At 45.8% G+C, this 24,116-nt stretch overlaps 1 protein-coding gene across 1 annotated transcript in view; it reads left to right on the plus strand.

Moving 5' to 3' along the window:
- Positions 1-1,562: 1,562 nt before the first annotated feature.
- The window catches only part of LOC121859744 (prominin-1-like), a 159,984-nt gene continuing 137,430 nt past the window's right edge, over positions 1,563-24,116 (plus strand). The window contains exon 1 of the mRNA XM_042356706.1: positions 1,563-1,956. The gene's annotated coding sequence lies outside the window, so the exon portion shown is untranslated. The remainder of the gene's footprint in view (positions 1,957-24,116) is intronic.

Consider the following 24,116-nt stretch of genomic DNA (forward strand, 5'->3'; position numbering starts at 1 on the left):
GGGAAGGCGTCCTGGGAGTGTTCACACGTGTACTGATGACCAGTGTACCGTCGTGGGAGAGAGATAGAGAGAGGATGTGCAAGTTAACTCTCTCTCTCTCTCTCTCTCTCTCTCTCTCTCTCTGTGTGTGTGGCTGAAATCTGAAGTCAACCTACTCCTCTCCTCCCTCCACCAGACACTGTGCCCAGCTTGTCACCCCCCTCACCCCCCTCCCTCTTCTTTCCCCATACCCGTCTCACCCCCTCCCCTCTCCCACCTTCTGAGTCATCCCTTACTGCCGAGACAAACGACTCTTCTACCCCCTTGCACTCCTCTCCCCCCAACATACCCAGCTGTTCGTAACCCCCCCTTTGCCCTGCTACCCCCTCTCTTACCTCCCACCCCTGCCCTCACCCCCTTCCCTTCGCCCTCATGAGTCGTTCCCCTTACTCTTCCCAAGACTAATCCCCCTCCCTCCCCCTACCCACTATATCCATCTGTTCATTATTCCCCCTCCCTCTCTTTATTCCCTCTCCGTTTACACCATACTCACTCTGTGCCCTCCCTCGAATCACCCATAGCCATACCCCCTCCCCCCTTCTCACCCTTACAATGGTCCAACCTGCCCACTCCATCTCCTATAAACCTTCTTTACTCCAATTTTTCTTCTGCTTTGATCTTCTCCGTGTCCGCCTCTTCTCCTCCTCCTAACCCTTTCCTCGTGAGAGCTGTGGATGGGTCGGGAATTACATAGAATGTGTTTGTAAAAGTGTTGTTCTGTCACAGGTGTTGAGGTGAGGGCAGGTAGAATCATAGTGTACGTTTGATGCCATTGGGGACGTTTCCTGTGTGTCAGAACTGCTAGGTAGGTAGGTAGGTAGGTACTAGATAGGTAGGTAGAGTCTCAGTGTACCTTTGACGCCATTATGAACACTCTTTATATGTCTACTTGTCGGTCACCGTTCCCCCATCTCCATTTAAGAGAAGGAAGAAAAAATTAGCGTCGGAAACTTTCAAGATTCGTGAACCTGGACGTGTGTATGTAAACAAACCATTCTTGTGGGTGTGAGACGAGGCTTACTGTGGTGTGTCGGGGGGGTCTGAGCTCTGTAGGAGGTGGTAACGGTGGTGTTGATGGTGATGAGGGCGTAGAGGGTGTGGTGGTGATGGTGAAGAGGGACCTGGGATGTGTAAGGGGTGTGGTGGTGATTGAAGGGGGGAGTTGGGGGTGTGTAGAGGATGTGATGATGATGGGGAATAAGAGAAAAAACCCAAGGAACTATAGACCTCTAATCCCTTTTCTTTCCTCTCTCTGTCTACATTATATACCCACCTCTCCCCCCCTCCCCCCTCCCCCCCCTCCCCCCACCTTCATCCTTCACCCCTCCAAGCTCCCTCCTCGCACCTCGGTCAAGCGCACTAAGACAGGAAATGCCTCCTCCTCACCACACACACGGGATACCCCAGAGTACCGTACTGAAAGAGACAGGAGGACTCATGATCGTCGTCAGTATAGTCTCATCATTTGTGTCGAGTTGTTGACCCTCTGCCATACGTAAACTTACTTCGAAAAGATCTTGTTTTCTCTCTTATCTCTCATCAGTTGATTATACTTTACACTGAACTTATTGAACTTGAAACTAATTGACTGATTTATATAAGTAATCGTGAAGTGTGTATTAAGCAACACTTGTTAATCTACAGTGTGGTAATTAATCTCTGAAAGTTGGGAGCTCAAGCTATTCCCCTTAAGAAAAAATAATAATCCCCAAATCCCACCGTCGACTGGAATCCCTCTCTTCTCCAATCCCCTTTTATTTTGTGTGAATTATATCGTTTTATTACATCTATAACACTTGGGAACATCTCTGGTTGCTGAGGACGTATAATTGATTAAGTGTTAAGAGAATTGGACTCCATTAAGACTGGTTGTTACTTCGCTTGACATCTTCCCATCTCTTCATCTTCGCTATGCAGGTATCTATCAACGGTGTGTGTGTGTGTTTTCATATTTCTCTCCTCTTTGCTTTTGATTATGAATATATTTAAGGTTCTTCTTTTTCTTCTTCTTATGCTCTTCTTCCTCCTCCCTTCTCTCGTCCCGTCACCCTCCTCCTCCTGTTGAGTCTTCCCCCAATTCGTCTTCGTTATGAGGTATTTACTTAAGCTCTGTGTCACCTCCTCTTCTATCTCTTAATATACTCTTTGTCTCCATTAAGCCTCTGTGCCCTCCTCCTCCTCTTCTTCTTCTTCTTCTTCTTCTTCTTCTTCTTCTTCTTCTTCTTCTTCCTCCTCCTCTTTGTTTTCTTAGTCTCGTCTTCGTCAGGCAGGTATTGACTGACATTTCCTCCACCTTGTCATCTTCCTCCTCCTCCTCTTCCTCATTATCTTCCTGTATGTATTACCGCCGTTTAATGATTCCTTCTTCTCACTCCTTTTGATTTTTGGTCCTTCTCTTCGTCTTCGTCAGGCAAAGTGTTTTTTTTTTTTACCAATTCCTTCCTCTTTCTCTTAACCTCCTTCGTAAAACCTCTTGTGTGTTATGCTGTTCCCTTTTTCTCGTCAGTGTTTTCTTCTCCCTTCTCCTTTTGTTATGTTAAACCACTATACGTCTTCGTCAGGTGGGTGTTTACCAAGCCCCAGTGTGTGTGTGTGTGTCACCTCTCTCTCTCCTGGCGTACACACAAGGGAATTCTGGGCCCAACCTTCACACAGAGAGTTACAGCAGCCTTAAATTTACCTGCTCCCAACTTTCCCCTTAATCTCGCCAGGTTTTGTAATTTGGAAACTTTGGTGGAGTGATTTTCATCGAGCTCTCCACGCTCAAACCCTTGGGGACGTGCGGGCGTGGTTAGTGTGGGTTTGGGTGTGGTTAGTGTGGGTGTGGACGTGGTTAGTGTGGGTATGGTGGCTTAGTGCTGGGAATGGTGGCTTAATGTGGGCATGACAGCGGAGTGTAGCAACAGTGGGTGAGTGGGATATGGGCGTGACTAGTGTGGGCGTGGGCCTGTGTGTGAGTAGAAGGGAAGGTGGCTATTGTGTCGAAAATCATGGAATGTTTATTGGCGTGACGGTCGACTTTATTATTATTATTATTTATTTTAGTCGAAGAAAGTGTTTGGTCATTAGCAGTGTGTGTGTGTGTGTGTGAGTGAGGTGTGTGTGTGGAGAGGACCCAGCAGGTTGGGGGTGAGGTGACATACTCGGTGTGGGTGAGGGTGCTAGTGGCGGGGAGATGGGGTGCTAGTGGGCAGGAGGGTGGGGTGCTAGTAGCGGGGGAGGTGGGGCTGCTATTGGCAGGGGAGAGGTGAGGCTGCTAGTAACGAAGGGAGGTGAGGTGCTAGTGGCAGGGGAGGTGAGGGCTGCTAGTAACAGGAGGTGAGGGTGCTAGTAGCGGGGGGAGGTGAGGCTGCTAGTGGCGGGGAGGTGAGGCTGCTAGTGGCGGGGAGGTGAGGCTGCTAGTGGCGGGGAGGTGAGGCTGCTAGTGGCGGGGAGATGAGGATGCTAGTAGCGGGGAGATGAAGGTGCTAGTGGCGGGGAGATGAGAGTGCTAGTGGCGGGGAGATGAGTGGGAGAAGCAGGTGAGAGACAGTGGGACAGCGGTGAGGGAGGTGGTGAAGGGCGTGGCTCCTTTGTCTGGGGCAGCCCAGGAGGAGGGAGGAGGGCGGGCGCTGGCTAAATACACACACACCTCTACATCTCCTCTCACCCCCCTCCTTCCGTCCCTCCCTCTTCCCCTCCTTTCCTCCTTCCCTCCTTTCTTTCCTTCCCTCCCTCACCACCCTTTCTTCCCTCCTTACCTCCATCCCTCTTTGGTGGTAGAGTTTATATTCGTTGTACCAGCTGTCTTTGTCATACTAACTGGCTCTATCATACTAACTGGCTCTATCATACTAACTGGCTCTATCATACTAACTGGCTCTATCATACTAACTGGCTCTTATCATACTAACTGACTCTATCATACTAACTGGCTCTATCATACTAACTGGCTCTGTCATACTAACTGGCTCTGTCATACTAACTAGCTCTTGTCATACTAACTGGCTCTATCATACTAACTGGCTCTATCATACTAACTGGCTCTATCATACTAACTGGCTCTATCATACTAACTGACTCTTATCATACTAACTGGCTCTATCATACTAACTGGCTCTATCATACTAACTGGCTCTATCATACTAACTGGCTCTATCATACTAACTAGCTCTATCATACTAACTAATGTCATATTTCAGTGACTGGTTTTGTCATTATATATTAGTGTGATTTTCATACTCCACCTCCATAGTCTGTTTACACGTTTATCGTAAGATTTGATCACTAACCTCAACTGTTAGTGTGTGTGTGTGTGTGTGTACTAGGGTAATTAGTATTATAATTAGACTTAATTTGTAGACATGAGACAACTAGGTTATAGATTATTACATGTCTAATGATTTAATGAAAACTTTAAGGTAAATCGAGACTTAAGTTAAGTCACTTAACCTTACCTGTCCTATCTTAATCCACGACTAATACAAGCTTACGTTAAACCTGACTTAAGTTAATCTCTGGAGCCTCACCTAATTAAACTTAAACCCAACTTAAACCTACCCTAATTCGTAAGTCACCTGTCCTCCCCTAAATCTTGAGGGTATTTACCTGTAATAATTCGTATCATCAGGTAAAACGGCTGATTAGCACTCTGTTGACAGGTGAGAGGCTCTTGTACCGGGACCTTTCACCAGTTTCTAAGGATGGATCACCTGAAGATTAGTCCCCCCTCCCAGTTTATTTTCTCTCTTGATTAAATACCCTAACGCTACCTGGGGGGGGGGGTAGGTTAAGTTGGGTTAGATTACGTTAAGTTAGAATCGATTTTTAAGTTAAGCTTAGGTTAAGTTAGACTCGGTTAGGTTATATTAAATTTTTAAGGTTAGGTTAGGTTAGATTAAGTTAGATAGTTAGGTTACGTTAGATTATGTTAGATTAGATTAAGTTTGATTAGGTTGGCGTTAGGGTGGTTAATCTTCAGGTGATCCGAGAGAACTAGAGAGTGGTGCTCCTATACCTGTGAGGATAATTTTTATCCTCACAGGTATAAATAAATAAAAACAAATGAATAAATAAGTAAAAAAATAATAATAATAATAAGCAGCATTATATGAATAAACCAATATTAATACAAAGGTCTGACGACCCAAGGGAGCAGAACACAGATAAATCACTAGTAGGAAAGATGAAGCGATTTGGTTGAGCCCAGATTCTTTCTACTACTGTATTTCAGTTTCACCACTTTTTCTTCAACCCCTAATAATCTTCTTTCACATCATAACTAATGACTCCGTACCGTACCTGTGACGAGAGGACAGTGTGACGTAAGAAGTGGGGGGAGTCTCGTGAAGGTGTGCTTTAGAAATACAGGTAGTGGGAGTAGCTACAGGTAGTGGGAGTAGCTACAGGTAGTGGGAGTAGCTACAGGTAGTGGGAGTAGCTACAGGTAGTGGGAGTAGCTACAGGTAGGGGGAGTAGCTACAGGTAGTGGGAGTAGCTACAGGTAGTGGGAGTAGCTACAGGTAGGGGGAGTAGCAGGTAGGAGAGACAGGTAGTGGGAGAACTACAGGAGTGGGAGTAACAGGTAGTGGGACAGCTTGGGGAGTAGCTAGGAGGGGAGTGAAGCTAAGTAGGGGAGTAGCTACAGTAGGGGAGAAGCTATAGAGTGGAGAGCAAGGAGGGGAGTAGCCAGGTAGTGAGTAACTACAGGTAGTGATAGCCACAGGAGGGGGAGTAGACAGGGGGAGAGGCCACAGGTGAGGGGAGAAGCTACACAGGGGAGTAGCTACAGGAGGGGGAGTAGCTACAGGTAGGGGGAGTAGCTACAGTAGTGGGAGTAGCTACAGGCAGTGAGTAGCTACAGGTAGTGGGAGAAGCAGGTGTGGGAGAGGAGGGGAGAAGGCTAGGTAGGGGAGTAGCTACAGGTAAGGAGTAGCTACAGGTAGTGGGAGTAGCTATGGGTAGTGAGTAGCAAGGTAGTGGGAGTAGCTACAGGTAGGGGGAGTAGCTACAGGTAGGGGAGTAGGCCACAGGTAGTGGGAGTAACTACGTGTTGGGGCAGAGAGTATGTTGTGTTGCTCGCTGCTGGGGACCTGATGGATAGTGTCCACCCACTAGCCTACCTGCCTGCCATCGCCCAAGGCTCCGGCCTGGCCACATCCGCTCTGCTGCTGCGCCTGCCCCTCCCTCTTCCTCTCCTCCATACCCTGTTCCTTCCTCTTACTTCACCTCCTGTTTCCTCCTTCCGCAACCTCCTTTCTGCTGCCCCCCTCCCCTGTAACCTCCCTTTCTGCTGCTCCCCTGCAACCTCCCTTTCTGCTGTCCCTCCCCTGTAACCTCCTTCTGCTGCTCCCCTTCCCTTGTAACCTCCTTTTGCGCTCCCTCCCGTAACCTCCCTTTATGCTGTCCCCTCCCCCTGTAACCCTCCCTGCTGCCCCCTCCCTGCTGCCCCTCCCTGCTGCCCCCCTCCTCGCCTCCCCCCTGCTGCCCCCCTGCTGCCCCCTCCCCAACACACAATGGCCACTGTTTTCCTGAAGAATTACTCCTAGTGACGATGTTTACAGAACAATTCGTCTTCTCGTATCTTTTTTCTTCTTCTTTGCCTCTCATTTATTTATCTTGGATTTATTTATTCATTAATGTATTTGTTTGTTGTAAAATGGAGAGAGAGAGAGAGAGTATAATGGAATGGGGAACTGGGAAGGATGAAGGATGGAAGATAGAGAATGAGGAAGGAGAGAGAGAGAGACGGAAAAGAAGATAAATATTGAATCCCAGGGAACAAAATCAAAGATATCGTGTTGCCTCTCTGGCCACTGAACATTACCTCGAGTAAAGACCCATTGACGTAACAGTGTACTCGGGGCACCTGAAGATTACCAGCCCCAGCTTATTTCACCTTAAGATTACCAGCCCCAGCTTATTTCACCTTAAGATTACCAGCCCCAGCTTATTTCACCTTAAGATTACCAGCCCCAGCTTATTTCATTTTGAGATTAGCTCCCCCAGCTTATTTCATCTTAAGACTAGCTCCCCCAGCTTATTTCATCTTGAGATTAGCTCCCCCAGCTTATGTGTTGAGTGACTATAGGAAAAGCTTGAGATGACTAACTTAAGGAAAGGCCTGAGATGACTAACTTGGAAAAGCTTGAGATGACTAACTTAAGGAAAAGCTTGAGATGACCAACTTAAGGAAAAACGTGGGATGAATATCTAGGAAAGGCTTGAGAAATGTTTGGTTATGGCGGTCATGCTGTGCCTCGTCTGATCTGGGAAAAGATTGACTAAAACATTGTCTAAAACGTTCTGTCCAAAACATCCTGTCCAAAAGGTTCTGTCACCCATGTTTGAGTGTCGTCAGTCCTTGGTGAACTCATGTGGACTTTCCCGACAATTTGTGGAAAAGGATAATTGATAATTATTTTTGTTTTTTAGTATATTGTTTTGATTTGTTACTTATTTAAGAACATAAGAATGGAGGAAACTGCAGCGGGCCTATTGGCCCATACTGGGCAGTCCCGTTTACACCCAACCCCTATTGCTCATATAAGCGTCCAACCTATGTTTGAAGCTATTCAGCGTATTCGAGTTAATGATGATATTTGGTAACTTGTTCCATTCATCCACTACTCTGTTTCCAAACCAGTGTTTACCTATTTCACGCCTAAATCTAAATTTGTCTAATTTAAAAACATTGTTACGAGTTCGCTCCTGGTTGGATAGTTTGAGTACCTTTGTAATGTCGCCTTTGTTTAGCCCTGCCTTCCACTTATACACCTCTATCAGGTCGCCCCTCGCTCTACGTCTCTCAAGGGAGTGCAAATTAAGATGCTTTAACCTGTCTCTATACTCAAGGTTGATTATTTTACCAATACGTTGTTTTGAATTTATTTTTCTGGATTCGAAACTAACCGGAAACACACCTGAGGAGAATTTCCACAGGTGGTACTTAGAATACAATGTTGCAATGGTCATATATCCTGAATTCTTGGAAGCTTCACCAACACCCTCACCTTCTCACCTCACCTCAACTCACCCCCCTCACCTCAGCCCTCACCCCCCTCCACCTCCTCACCACCTATGTCCTGTCTCAGTTTTGTTTTTATTATTTTTGGAGGAACAATTTCGGTTTTCCGGGAACCTCAATATTTTTACCTTTTTTTTTCTTCTCCACGTGACCATGTAGTGAGGATTGTCTGTCCTTCATGTTGAGAATACTGCTGTGTAGGACGGGGTTAGACGCACACACACATACATATACGTACACACATACATAAGAACACACACACACACACACACACACACACACACACGTACGTAAGAACACACACACACATAAGAACGCGCACACACATACGTAAGAACACACACACACACACACCGGGCGAACAAGGGAACGTCCATGATTGGTTGTGTTGCCAACGGAAATTACAGACGTTAAACCAATGGCATCGCGGGCAGAAGGCTTTTTGAAAAATGTGTGTGTGTGTGTGTGTGTGTGTGTGCGCGTGTGTGCGTGTGTGTGTGTGTGTTTAGAACGCTTCAGTACCCTCATTAACACGTGATACACACATACACATCTACTTATACAGTACTTAAACTTATGTTCTGTATTTGTAAGTGTAAGTTGATTATAAGTACTGTAGTAGGCCGGGGAGTGTGTTTACTTATGTTTGTACTTATAATGACGTGTTGTAAGTGTTAAGTAGTAGTAGTGTTGTTGATAATATTTTTAAGGTATACCATAAACAATAAACAACACACCATAAACAGCAAACAAAACACAGGTAAACAATAAACAAGGTACACCATAAACAAGGTACACCATAAACAAGGTACACCATAAACAAGGTACACCATAAACAAGGTACACCATAAACAAGGTACACCATAAACAAGGTACACCATAAACAATAAACAAGGTACACCATAAACAATAAACAAGGTACACCATAAACAATAAACAAGGTACACCATAAACAATAAACAGGGCAAGGTGGAGTGTTGGCTGTGAGGTCCCTGGAGACTGAACCACTAACCCACTGTACTGGCTGAGGACGTTGTGGTTGGATGGTGAGTGCTTCCATCTGGCCTCTCTCTCTCTCTCTCTCTCTCTCTCTCTCTCTCTCTCTCTCTCTCTCTCTCTCTCTCTCTCTCCTCTCTCCCTTCCTTCCTTCCTTCCTTTCCTCCCCCCCTCTCTCCCATATCCATCCCACATAACCACCCACCCCCAGCCCGTGCGATCATCCACCTCCCCCTCCCTCTGTCCTGACCCTTTCTGTCCTGCACCTCTATCCTGTTCCACCTCCATCCCTGCCCCCTGTCCTGTTTCCTCCCGCCAGTGCGTTCGTCCTGCCCCCCCGCCCCCCACTCTCTCCAACGTAGATTACAGGTAATGTCCCACGATTATTGTACGTATTACCAGGTGAGTCAGCCAGGTGTGTCCAGTGATGGCTAGGTGGTCGTGGTGGGGTACCTGAAGGACACACTTACCTGCCCTTGTGCTCACCTGTGTGTTGTAACCTGGTGGCTGGGAGGGAGGGTGAGTGTGGAGGCGTGAGGGGGGGGACAGGTGAAGTGTGGGCGTTGAGGGTTACTAATGAGGTGTGGGTGTGTTGAAGTGGGTATGGGTGGTGTGTGGTATGGGACGTCAATATGGGTGTGGGTGGGCGTTGGGTGTCAGCGCACATGATCATGCTGGGTGTAGACAATCCAGTGACCACAATGGATATCCGTACATATTGTTTACTCTACTGAATATCTTTGTTTGTTTCTCACCATCGTTATCTCTTTGTTTTCTTGTGTTCTTTAATTATTATTTTTTTTCTATTTATCTTTAGTTTCTTCTTCTCTCTTGTTTCTCTTTAGTTTCTTCTTCTCTTTCGTCGGGATGTTGAGGTCTATGTTACACACTGTTCTCTTGTCTCCTCCTTCTCCTTCTTTATCATCATTTGGGTCCTTCCTCTCTCCTCCTGTCTCGGTCATCACTCCTTCATTATTCTTCACCCGCTTCCTCAAGGTCTTCTGCCCACTTAGTTCTTCATCTACCTCTATTCCTCCTTCCTGTACTTGACATGACGTAAAATAGAATTAATAGATATGATTTGATGAGATGGTGATGATGAGTGTGGTGTGTGGTGATGAGTGTGATGTTGGTGATGAGTGTGGTGTTGGTGATGAGTGTGGTGTTGGTGATGAGTGTGGTGTTTGGTGATGAGTGTGTTGGTGGTGATGAGTGTGGTGATGAGTGTGGTGTTGGTGATGAGTGTGGCGGTGGTGATGAGTGTGGTGTTGGTGATGAATGTGGTGTGTGGTGATGAATGTGGTGTGTGGTGATAGATGTGGTGTGTGGTGATGAGTGTGGTAATGAATGTGGTGTTGGTGATGGTGGTGTTGGTGATTAGTGTGGTGTGTGGTGATGAGTGTGGTGTTGGGTACTCTCTAGGTCCTTGGGATATATATATATGCCTTCACCGTCGCCACCAGGGACGTTCCACATTGGACCTTACCGTCTTCAAGTGTGTGTGTGTGTGTGTGTGTGTGTGTGTGTGTGTGTGTGTGTGTGACTCCTACCTCCCACGGGTGCATCACACACACACCACAAATGGTTTCACATTCATATACATATGAATTTATGTATGTACGTTGATTCAATATCGATTCAGAGAGAGAGAGAGAGAGAGACACCCACCCACCCACGCTTCACCTGGCGGGACTTAAGCAGTGTGGATTATCAGCGTCACTGCCGGCAGCTTCTTCCTGTAGTAGAGGTGTGAAGAAGCCGCTTATGGTGGCTGTATCCTTCAGGCATCGCACGCCACCAACACCACACGCCACACCTACTGAACGTCACTCTTTCCAAACACGTCACACTACATGCCATACCTTTTATAAACCACGTACGGCACATCTGTAAATCACGCCACACCTGCACGCCACACCCGTTGCACGCCACACCACCTCAACACGCAAAAGCTGGTAATAATCGGGAAGCTGTAGCTGGTTAGCCGCAGGAGGTTGGATCAGCTGATCAACTGTCGTTATAGTTGATTAACTGGAGGGAGAGGTGAGACAAGATGATCAAGGTGTACTGGCTCACTGGTTATCACACTCGTTGGCTATTCTCGAGGTCTTGAAGTCGAATCTTGGGTGACGAGACAGTGTTGTAAGATTGCTATTTGGTGTCTGCTGCTGCTGCTAGTAGTATTAAACCATAACCTCACTCTGTCTCAATACCTGTACAGTACTGGTTTGTGTAATGAACCAGACCGGAAGAGGAATATGCATTTGTTTATCGTAAACTACCTGTCGTCCTGTCGTTAACATTTCAGGGTCAAGTGTTTAACTAGGCGAATCATTGGGTAGTTTAGTCATATCGGCTCCTGTAGGAAAGAAGAAAAAAGTTGCAGTTGGGTGAGGAGTGACCGTGGAGTGACCGTGGTGAGTATGTGTCGTGGTATTTCCTGGGGTGGTGGTGGAGGAGGGCCGGTGTGATGCGCTCCACTGGGTCGACAATTGCTGTGAGGACTGAGGACTCTCCTTCTGTTTTTGTGTGCTGTCTTGCTCAGTGCTTGTGGTGGTGGTGGTGGTAGTGTCCAGGGCTTGGGGTGGTGTCCAGGGCTGGTGGTAGTGGTGTCCAGGGCTTGTGGTGGTGTCCAGGCTTGACGACACTAGCCAGGAGTGGGGTGGCTTGGGGATGTTTCAGCATAGCTTCAGTAGACACTAGCCAAGGTTGTGATGGTTTGGGTTGGTGGTAGGATGGTCCTCTGTAATGGGCGGATGTTGGACTGCGGCACCAGCTGGCTTGGGCTGCCGCGAAAGATGGTGACATCACTTAACGTCTGGTTGGGTGTCTCGCATTGTGTGTGTGTGGAGCAGGTCGAGGCTAGCACTGCGTGTGGTGATGGTCACAGTAATTGGGGCTGAAAACATCAACTTAGTCGGCTCCTAAATAGAGGTCGTTGCATTGTGTGTGTGGGGCGACGAACTGTGCCGACAATATTACGAGTCCTTGGTTCACATTCTCATAGGTTCATAACTTACTTTGTCCTTGTAACTAGAAATGATAGAACGCAGTTAATTGACTCGTTTAGGCTACGACACAAAGATAGACTCACAAAGGTTACGACACGGAGGACTCACAAAGGTTACGACACGGGGGATTCACAAAGGTTACGACACGGGGGATTCACAAAGGTTCTTGACTCACACACACTTTAGTTATGACACAAAGATAACTTCAACAAATATTAGTACTTTAAATCTTCCTCATAACTAGAAAAAAAAACACAATTATTCTCACTTTATTATCCCTCACGTGGAAAAAAAAATCCTTCAGGTGGAAAAAAAAAAATCTTTCACCGTGAAAAAAAAATAATCCTAGCGTGGAAAAAATCCCCCCTGGAAATAACTCCCTCGCGTGAAAAAAAAAATCTTGGCGTGGAAACATCTATCCATCAGTCACGTGAGTAAAGGTGGTATATTAGAAGGACTAAACGTTGGCCAAAAATATATCCTCGTGACTTCAAAATTGGATCTGCTTGGTGAGAGTGGATGAGGAGGGAGGATAGGGTGGTGGTTGATGGAGGAAGAGGATGGGATAAGGTGGTGGATGATGGGAAGAGAAGAAAGAGAAGAGAATTGGGTGAGTTAAATGATGAGAGAAGAGGAGGAGGAGAAGAGAGGAGAGGTAAGGTAGTGAATGATGGGATGAGGAGGGAGAGAGAAGAGGAGAGGACAGTAGAAGGATAAGAAGAGGAGAGGGAGGAGGAGGAGTGAGGGGAGGGGAGTACAGGTTAATGAACGAGTCAAGGTCAGGTGATCGTCCCCTCCTGGTAGACTATACGCCCACTCCAGGACCTGCCACTTAAGTAGGTATCAGTGCGCCTCCTCCTCCTGTCACATCTTCTTCCTTGTCTTCCTCCTCTTCTGTCGCATTTTCCTCCTCCTCTTCCTATTCCTCTTCCCCTTCTGTCGTATCTTCTTCCATCTTTTCCTCCTCTCATGCTGGACCATCTTCCTCCTCCTCCTCCTCCTCACTTACTATTTCTCCTCCTCCTCCTCCTCCTCCTCCTCCCCCTCCTCCTCTTCCCCCTCCTCTCAACTCTTCAGCTCCGTTTTGTATTTATTTTTAACTGATCTTGCTCGTCGATATACTAATAATAATTGAGTTAATTAGTTTATTATTATTATTATTATTATTATTATTATTATACAAAAGCTCTTCGATATTTCTTCACCCGTAACTATAAACATTAACACAGCATTTATATATATTTTTTTAAGTAAGAGATAATTATATATAAATGGCTGATAATTAAAATGATAATTAGCGTATTATTGTTGAAGAGGTTTAAATATATCTATTAACGAAGAGAAGAGGAGGGGGTTAGTGGGCCGGAGTGGTGGTGGTGATGGAGGGGGTGTTGGTGATGGAGGGGGTGTTGGTGATGGAGGTGGGGTGTGTTGGTGATATGATGATGATGGAGGAATATGGTTGTGAATAATAATAGTAATAAAAAAAGATGATGCGACTCTTCCTGCTTAACCGTGATGAGGTAAGAGGAGGAGGAGTAGGAGGGTGGTGGTCTGAACATCAACAGGGGTCACTCCACAGGTCACCCTCACCCCCCGCAGGTCAAGGGTCGTCTTAATATGAGAGAGGAGGTTGTCTCAGCTGCACCCTGGCACTGTATTTCCACTGGTCCACGAGTGTACCCTGAACGTGCTTGACGGGGACCTGAGGGCGCACGTAGCTAGAGGTAGTCCCTGGTGGTGCAGCTGACGAGAGAGAGAGAGTATCGTTGCTCTGTGTGTGTGTGTGTGTGTGTGTGTGCTTGCTTGCTTGTTTGTTTGTTTGTTTTGTTTGTGTGTGTGTGTGTTTAAATCAATCTCTATGGGTCGCTGGACGCTTCAGTAAGATGTTATGCTTCGTTTGACCTTTTATTGAGCCCTTGTGATACTCTTAGCACTTTATTGAGCCCTATGATTCCCTTTGGCACTTTATTGAGCTTTTCCACCTGAAGATTAGACACCCTGACGCCACCTGATGGGGTTAGGTTAGGTTAAATTTGTTTATGGTTAGGTTAGGTTAAATTAGGTTAACGATATGGTGGTTAATCTGAAGGTAAAACAAGTTGGGGGTTTTAATCTTCAGGTGATCCCATTTTAGCAGAACGTGAAAGAGGTAATTGCGTGAGTGAATGAGTGAGTTGAGTGAGTGAGTGAGTGTATGTGTTCCCCCCCTAGATAACAGGTCAGCCAGTCAGTATACATCCTCTGCTTTCCCCCAAATTAACACTATGCAAATTCTCTCCAAATCTTCACCCCAAGAAAAAAAAATACGACTCGATTACAAAAAAAAAATAAAAATAAATAAATAATAATAATAATAAAATAAAAATAAATAACTTGACTTTAAAGAGAAAAAACTTGAGAATAATTATTTTTTTTTAGTTAGAATTTTTAAAATGTCTCAAATAGTCTTAAGAAATTTTGTTTATTAATATTTATTTATTTGTTTGTTTTTTAATGGTGAGGTTGACGTGATTTTGTTATTGGAATATTTTAATTGTAATGTATTTTATTCTTGTTGTTTAAGGGATTTTGTTTACTGAAGTTTGATTTTAATTAGTATTTAGTGAATAGGATTTTGTTCCGGGGGAGATTGGGATTTGGGGATTTTTCCTTGTGGGATTTTCTTCGTTCACTGTAATGCTCTGAGGAATATTCTCTCTCTCTCTCTCTCTCTCTCTCTCTCTCTCTCTCTCTCTCTCTCTCGTGTTGAAATCACCCGTGTCGTGAAAGAGAGAGAGTGTATGATCTGCAAGCAAGAATATTTGACTGTCATGCGAGACCTACTACTGGACTGTTGACTGTCATGCGAGACCTACTACTGGACTGTTGACTGTCATGCGAGACTTACTGGACTGTTGACTGTCATGCGAGACCTACTACTGGACTGTTGACTGTCATGCGAGACCTACTACTAGACTGTTGACTCCTTGAGACCTACTACTAGACTGTTGACTGTCATGCGAGGACCTGCTACTAGACTGTTGACTATCTTGAGACCTTACGACTGGACTGTTGACAATGTGCGAGACCTACTGGACTGTTGACTGTCATACTGAGACCTACTACTAGACTGTTGACTGTCATGCGAGACCTGCTACTAGACCTGTTGACTCATGAGACCTACTACTAGACTATTGACTGTCATGCGAGACCTACTACTAGACTGTTGACTCATGCGAGACCTACTACTAGACTGTTGAGAGCTGTCATGAGACCTACTGGACGCTGTTGACTGTCATGCGAGACCTACTGGACTGTTGACTGTCATGCGAGACCTACTACTGGACTGTTGACTGTCATGCGAGACCTACTACTGGACTGTTGACTGTCATGCGAGACCTACTGGACTGTTGACTGTCATGCGAGACCTACTACTAGACTGTTGACTGTCATGCGAGACCTACTACTAGACTGTTGACTGTCATGCGAGACCTATTACTAGACTGTTGACTGTCATGCGAGACCTATTACTTGACTGTTGACTGTCATGCGACGCCTACAATTCCATAACGTGAACCGGAACTTAAAGATAATGAAAGAAAAACAAAGACATTATTATTATTATTATTGTTGCTGTTGTTGTTTTCTGTTGATGTTGCTATTCTTATTATTTTTACACCATTATGAAAACCGGAATTATCGAGGTCATGATGAGTGCCTTTGACCCTGGCATGCAAACGATGACAAGAATAAAACATGTTTTTTTTTCTTCGTTTTTATTTTTTATTTTCAGGTTTGTTTTTATTATGTCATTGTTCCACTGCCCGTATTTAGTGTTCTTGTTTTCTTCTTTGTTTCATGGTCGGTTTTTTTGTATCGTAGGTTAGGTTAGGTTAGCTAGGGTTAAGGTTAGGTTAGGTTAGGTTAGCTAGGGTTAAGGTTAGGTTAGGGTTAGTTTGGTTTATTTTGGGTGAGGTTAGGGGTTGTGGATTTGGTTAGGTTGGGGTTAGATTAGATTAGATCGGATTAGTGGGGCTGGTGGTAGTAGTAGTGGTGGTGGTGATAGTGGCGTGGATGGTGGTGATGGTGAGGTGGACGGGAAAAAAGTCACAGGAAAAAAAGTCTCAGAAAAAAGTCACAATTTTGGCTAGGAAAAAAGTCACATTTTATTTAAATGCCATAAACAATTAAGGAAATAAAACTAAAAATATTTTAAAACAGTTATTAACTAACAATACATATATTTTACTTATTGACAACACAATTTATATATAATGGCATTACTCATTTGTGAAAACAGACAAGATTTATTCAATTTCTTAAGCAAAGTAAGGTAATGGCGGAGGTGGTGGTAGTGGTGGGGCTGGTGGCTGGTGGTGAGTGATGGCTGGTGGTGAGTGTGGTGGTGGTGGTGGTGGTGGTGGTGGTGATGATGGCTGGTGGTGGTGGTGATGGCTGGTGGTGTGGTGAGGTGGTGGTGGTGGTGGTGGTGGTGGTGAGGCAGTAAAGCTGGTGGTGGTGGTGATGGCTGGCCGGTAGTAGTAGTGGTGGTGGTAGTGGTGGCAGGGATCTCAGCAGTTTTGTGTTGGTCAGTAAAGACGTTGGGTGGGTGTGTCCATTGTGGCACTGTCCTCCTCCTCCCCCTCCTCCTCCTTTTCCTCCTGCCCCTTCCTCCTCCTCTTCGCCGCCGCCTTTGCCCACCCTCCTCCTCCTCCGCGCTCTGCTGCCTCCTCCTCCGCCCCTCTGCCACCTGCCTCCTCCTCCACCCTCTGCCTGCCTGCCTCCTCCCTCCACCCTCTGCCTGCCTCCTCCCTCCCGCCCTCTGCCTGCCTGCCTCCTCCTCCGCCCTCTGCCCCTGCCTCCCTCCTCCACCCTCTGCCTACCTCTCTTCCTCCCCTCCCTCCTTCACCACCGCCCTTGCCTACCCCTCCTCCTCTTTCTCCACCCTCTGCCTGCTCTCCCTTTTACATCTCTGCAACGTCGTCCCATCTGTCTGTCTATTTTATTTTACATCTGCCGCCCGTCCATTCGTGTGCATCCGTCCACTTATCCATTCTGTGTGTGTGTTCGTCACGCTCTCGTCCATTCGTGTGTGCGTCGTCCGCTCAATCCCATTCGTATGCAAATCCATCGCTCGTCCATTCATCTGTGTACATCCGTCCGCCCGTCCATTCGTGTGTGCGTCCGTCCGCCCGTCCATTCGTGTGTGCGTCCGTCCGCCCGTCCATTCGTGTGTGCGTCCGTCCGCCCGTCCATTCGTGTGTGCGTCCGTCCGCTCGTCCATTCGTGTGTGTGTTCGTCCGCTCGTCCATTCGTGTGTGCGTCCGTCCGTCTGTCTATTTTTGCATCTATTCGTCCGACCATTTGTGCGTGCGTGCTTGTGTGTGCGTGCGTGCGTGCGTGCGTGCGTCCTAGAGTTGTAAATGAAATAAACTCGACCAAAGTGGGATGGATTGTAACCTAACTTAAGGGTGCTGGGGGAGGAGGGGGGAAGAGGAGAAGAGGTGGGAAAGAAAAGGGAAGAAAAAGAGGAAGAAGAATAGAAAAGGAAAGAAGAATGGGGAAATGGTTAAGAGGAAGGAAGGAAGAGGAAAGAGGAGGAAGGAAAGGAAGGAAGGAAGAAAGTAATAAAGCAAGACAATCCAAAACCCAAGGATAAAATTGGGTGAATGAGCTGTGGAGAGAGAGAGAGAGAGAGAGAGAGAGAGAGAGAGAGAGAGAGATGGAATGGACATCTGGGAAAGAGTAAAGAATGGAAGAGAGAGAATGAGGAAGGAGAGAGAGAGAGAGAGGAATAGAAAACTGGGAAATAATAAAGAATGGAAGATAGAGAATGATGAAGGAGAGAGAGAGAGATAGAGAGAGAGAGAGAGAGAGAGAGAGACGTGAGAGAACAAATTTGTAGGAGAGTTGAGAATCCCGAGAAGAGAAGCACACGGAGGAGAACCTAGGCATGGCACTAGCGACTCTCTGGACTAGTGCCAGTAGGGTTGTTCTTGCTCCTCCGCCGCTTAAATTACTCTCCATTACGTAGGGGGGGGGGAGGGTTAAGCCTTCACACGAGTCCTTGTTGTTGTTGTTGTTAGTTGTTATTTGTGTTGCTGTCATTGTTATTTAGAGTTAGTGTGATTGTTCTTGTTATTTAGCTTGTTATTGTGTATATGTACTTGTTATTTAGACTGTTATTGTGATTATTCTTGTTATTTAGACTGTTATTATTGATTGTTCTTGTTATTTAGACTGTTATTGTGATTGTTCTTGTTATTTAGACTGTTATTGTGATTGTTATTGTTATTTAGTCTGTTATTATTGATTGTACTTGTTATTTAGTCTGTTATTATTGATTGTACTTGTTATAGAGGCTAGTACTTGATAGATGTTTGCAGTTATTGAGACGGATTGTGAGAGATGGCTTATATACACGTTACCTATTTATTTTTTTATTTATCTATTTATTTGTTTATTTATTTATTTATTTATTTATCTATTTAGTTGTTTTATTTATCTATTTATTTGTTTATTTCTTTGTTTTATTGTTTTATCTTTACGTAGTTGTTTTAATTGAACGGGTGGCGAGGCTTGGATTCTGGGGCTTATATCCGCCTTGGAATAGATGGATGTCTGTTGAGGAGAGGGGAAGGGGGGGGATGGGTGGATCGAGGAGGATAGGGAGAGGAATGGGGTAAGGGGGAGAAAGGAGATGGAGAGGTGGATGGGGAAGATGAGAGTGAAGATGGAGTGGCGAGGACAGGGGAGAAGGGAGGAGCTAGGAAATGGGTGGGGAAATGAGGGTAAGGGGTGGGAAGAGGAGGGTAGTAAGGGGAAGGAGGGCTCTTACCACAATGGCTGGAAGGTTGAAGTCCTCCTGGGTCAACGATGAGCCAAGGTATGTGGAGGTTGGTGATGGAGTTGGGGAAATATAGGTTTTAGGTGTAAGATGTATTGGAGTTGGGGGAGTGGGAAGGGATTAGAAATTGGGAAGGGGATTAGGGGAGTGAGAAGGGGATTAGGGGAGTGGGAGAGGGTTTAGGGTGGGAAGGGAGGTTGGGGGGTGGGAAGGGGATTAGGGGAGTGGGAAGGGGATTAGGGGAGTGGGAAGGGGATTAGGGGAGTGGGAAGGGGATTAGGGGGGGATGTGTGGTTGTGGAATGGGGAAGAGAGGAGGAAGTTTAGTTGGTGGTTGTAGTTGGGTGAGGAATGGATGATGGTGATGATGGTGATGATGGGAGAGGGAGGACCTGATGTGGGTGATGACTAAGGTGAAGGAAAACGTTGGTATGAGTAAATAAGGAGGGAGGGATGGAAGGAGTCCAGGGCCCGTAGGAGGGGTGGAAGGAGTGTAGGTCCTGTAGGAGGGGTGGAAGGAGTGTAGGGTCCTGTAGGAGGGGTGGAAGGAGTGCAGGGCCCGTAGGAGGGGTGGAAGGAGTGTAGGGTCTGTTGGAGGGATGGAAGGAGTGCAGGGGCCTCTATGTGTGGGAGGGAGGGAGAGTTCGGCATCGTCAGGAGGAGGAGGAAGAAGAAAGGACTCACTCGATATTCGTAGAGCCTCACCATCTGGGCCCCTCTGTCACTGTCCTCTTGTTCACCCAGCTGGTCATAGGGGGAGGAGGAGGTGGAGAGGAGGAAGGGAGGATGAAGAAGAAGAGGAAGGGGAGGAAGAAAGAATACGAGTGTTACGTGTACAGTTGTCTTATTATGAATTTCAGAATAACACTAAAATCGACGTGATGAAGCTCCTGGAGTACATACATACATACACACACACACATACATACATACATACATACATACATACACATACATACATACATACAGGGTGTCAGCCGCTGTTAGGTGCATCAACTAAGATAAGAAACAAGAATGGCAAATTGGTTAAGTATTGTCACAAGACGAGACGTGTGTTGACCAAATTGGGTGTTGCCTATTCTAAAGTAGGTCTTATGTGTCTTAAATTGGGAAATAACCTAACATATATGATAACCAAATTGGGTAAAGACTTCAGATGTGTATTTTTATTTTGGTTAAGATAACAAATTGGTTGGGATGGAGTGTAACAACTAGATTAGGGGGTAAATTGGGTGATTAGTATGGTGGGGGGGAGGAGGGGCATCTGTATGTAATTAAGTTAAGTAGATTTTTACAAGAAACGGTCATCGTCATCATTATTATCCTTATACACTTGATAACTTGACTCCCGTGTTGACATTTTCGGGAACGGTGGGTGGTGGGTGGGTGGGTTGGTTGGTGGGCGGGGTGGGTGGTTGCATGTGGGTCTGCTACTCTCGTGCTAAGACATTAGGATTCTTTTCTACTGATGTTATTGTTATTTATGATTTTATTTTCATTATTATTATTATTGTTTTTATTTTCATTATTATTATTGTTTTTATTATTATTAGTAGTAGTAGAAGTTAAAGTAGTATTTCATATATATTTCATGTAGTGCTTAGTAGAGTTAAGGGTAAGATAAAGTGTGTGTGTGTGTGTGTAAGAGTCTCCTTATCGGCTTAGCCCTTTTCCGGTTGTTATCCCACAGTGTCTTGCACAATACGACTGTTACGTCACATCATATAACTCTTACACTACATCTTGTTGGGTTTATGTGTCCGTCTTGTTATAACCACACACACACACACACACACACACACACACACACACACACACACACACACACACACACACACACACACACAAGGTGTTTAATCCTCAGGTGACATAATATATTGTATACACGATATTAATAGATAACAGGATTAAAGGATAAACATTGAACACAACATAAAACTCTCTTATGTAAACAAAGTTCGTGACGTCATCTAAAACCACTATTGTAGGGGCAGGAGGGGGGGGGGTTGGGGGGGTTATTGAGATGGTGGTGCCCTCCGAAGAGCCCTTTAGCAGCCGAAGAGGAGCTGTTAATGGGGCCAAATTAGCTCGGTGATTGACTGTCCGCATCCCTCCCAAGTAGAGCCTTTGTTGGCGGTTAAAATCGTAAGGAGCTCCCTGATTGGCTGCTGACATTTGAATGAACTGCTATTGATTGGTCGGTCTCCAACGGTCTGGCGCTCGTCGGCGTGTTGGCAGGCAGGCTGGCTGCTGACTGGTTGGTTACGTGGCTGGCTAGCTGGTTGGTTGGCTAGCTGGCGGGATGGTTAGCTGGAGGAGTTGGCTAGTTGCCGGCTGGTTATATCAGAATAAGTGCTTAATTGACTGGTCAGTTGGCTCGTTGTGTATGTCCTGTGTGACTGGTTGATGTTTAGTCTTATAGACTGTTTGTCTACTTGACTGTGTGCTTGACTGCTCGACTGTTTGTGTTACTGGCTGCTTGATTGTATAAGATTGGCTGTTTCGCTTGACTGGCTTGCCTGACTGGGTGTTTGCCTTACTAAGTACTGGGTACTTGACTGACTGGGTACTTGACTGACTGGGTACTTGACTGACTGGGTTCTTGACTGACTGGGTACTTGACTGACTGGGTACTTGACTGACTGGTTGACTGTCTGCACCTCTTCAACCAGCGAGAACAAGTAAGTTCAGGAGTATTTCCGTCTTGGTTAACTAATACCATTGTTGAGGACGTGACTGTGACCTCTCCTGGGTGATTGTCTGTGCCGTGTGATTGTGCTGTTGATTGTCTGTGCTGTGAGAGTTGTCTGTGGAGGAAGTCTTGTTGTGCTCTGAGGTTTGTCTGTGCAGTGTTTACAGCATTTAGATTCAGCGGTGTTGTGTGTGTGTGTTGTAAAAATATGCGTCAAGAGTTGTTTTAGCTGTCGTGTAGTGTGTTAGGATAGGTAGGCTGAGTTAGGTTAGGTTAGGCGAGTCGCAGTAGCTGGGTGTAAGGTGACTCGGGTTCCTCCTCATGAGTGGAGGCAGCTACCAAGAAGTCCTGTTGACCTTGAGGGAGTTGCTGATATTTACTTGCTTCAACTGTCAGGGTTATGAAGCACCGTGTACACAAGGTTAGGTGCTTCAACTTTCAGGGTTATGAAGCTCCGTGTACACAAGGTTAGGTGCTTCAACTGTCAGGGTTATGAAGCTCCGTGTACACAAGGTTAGGTGCTTCAACTGTCAGGGTTATGAAGCACCGTGTACACAAGGTTAGGTGCTTCAACTGTCAGGGTTATGAAGCACCGTGTACACAAGGTTAGGTGCTTCAACTTTCAGGGTTATGAAGCACCGTGTACACAAGGTTAGGTGATTCAACTGTCAGGGTTATGAAGCACCGTGTACACAAGGTTAGGTGCTTCAACTGTCAGGGTTATGAAGCACCGTGTACACAAGGTTAGGTGCTTCAACTGTCAGGGTTATGAAGCACCGTGTACACAAGGTTAGGTGCTTCAACTGTCAGGGTTATGAAGCACCGTGTACACAAGGTTAGGTGCTTCAACTGTCAGGGTTATGAAGCACCGTGTACACAAGGTTAGGTGCTTCAACTGTCAGGGTTATGAAGCACCAACCACAAGAAGTTATTTTTTATAAACAAATTTCTAAAAAAAGATTACCCAAAAAGTTGTTTAAAAAGAACCTAATAATTTTATCCCAAGTTTACAAGATATTTTTTTAAATACAAATTATCTAAACTTTGTTAGTTTCTCCATTTTGATTCTCTATGATGAGTTGACAACGAAGGACAACCTAACCTAACCACCATCTTAGATTCTCCTTTGGTAAGCTGACAACCCAACCCAACCTAACCTAACCTAGCCTAGCCTGACCTGACCTGACCTAACCCGACCCAACGTAACCTAGCCTAACCTGACCTACCTAACCTTAGGACGGGTTTATGAAGGAGAGGACGGAGGTTTAGAGGCGAGCAAAAGTTATATCTAAGCCAAGGATGGAGGAGAAAATGGTGTATGATAGGAGCAGGTGTTCTGGCCGAGAGGAGGAGGAGGCGTGAGAATTCGATTTGGTAAGGACTGGTCACGCTGGGAGTCAAGGAGCGTCTTCGTTCTTCTGAGATCATCGCCGCTGTGTCTCACGAAGTATTGTGTCTATTGTCCTAACCTAACCCTCCCTCCCTCAAGTAGCGTTAGGGTGTTTAATCATCAAGTGAAATAATCTTGGAGGTACTAATCTTCAGGTGATATATTACGTTTAGGTGAAATATGTATATGATTTTTGTGTAAGTTAGCTGCAGTTAACAAGGTGATTTAGGTTTGTTTATGATATGACAAATACATAAACGCAGGATTTTGTATTTTGTATCAAGGGGAGCTACAGTACAGGTAACTTAGGTTGACGTTAAGTGGCAGATGGCGTTAAGTTAGGTTAACGTCAGAGGTTGTGAGGGAGGGAGGTGCAAACCTTTGTAAATGGCAGACATAAATAATGGAGGGTTTTACATTTTTATAAATACCAGCGACAGACAGCTGGACCCGTCTCCTTCCTGCTTCACTCTCGGGTGACGTAAGAGTTGCAGCAGAAGCCACGTTATCTACACAGCTGCACCGCCGGCAGTATTAAGCTGAATCAGCGGCACGAGCAGCAGCGGCTTATCAACAGCAGGGATCATCAGAAAGAAGCGGCTTCAGGATGGGGGGGGGGAGACCATCTGCTGCGGGGTTCGTCAGCATCATTAGTAGTTGTGAACTGCATCGTGAGAAGGATATCACGTCAGCAACGGCAATTAGTGTCAGCAGTAACAGACAGCAAGTAGAATAATCATCAGCTGACGACCTCAGCAGTGGGAGGCAATCTGATAGACGGGCTGGACTGAAGTCACTTAGACAGCTCACCAATAATACTTCCTTCCGTCTGTCTGTGGGGAGGAGGAGGCAGCGTGGCACTTCTTATCTGTGTTCTAAAACTCTCTACAGACGATCAATGTCCTACTTTCTTCTGTAGAAAGTAAGACATTAAAGTATTGACCCAAAATACCCTTTCCCCAGTGAAAAAAAAACGAGAAAAGAAAGTATCAATATCATATTGACTGGCTGGGGGGTACGTGTTCTTTACAGGTGGGAATACTTATCAATTTTCTCCCAGGTGTGGTGGTGAAGCTTCCAAGAACTGAGAGGTGGTAGATGTGGTGGTGGTGGTGCAAGAGGAGGAGGTAGCAGAGGAGGTGGTGGTGATGGAGA

Source organism: Homarus americanus, unplaced genomic scaffold (genome assembly GCF_018991925.1).
Source record: "Homarus americanus isolate GMGI-L3 unplaced genomic scaffold, GMGI_Hamer_2.0 scaffold27231, whole genome shotgun sequence".
NCBI classification, from domain to species: domain Eukaryota; kingdom Metazoa; phylum Arthropoda; class Malacostraca; order Decapoda; family Nephropidae; genus Homarus; species Homarus americanus.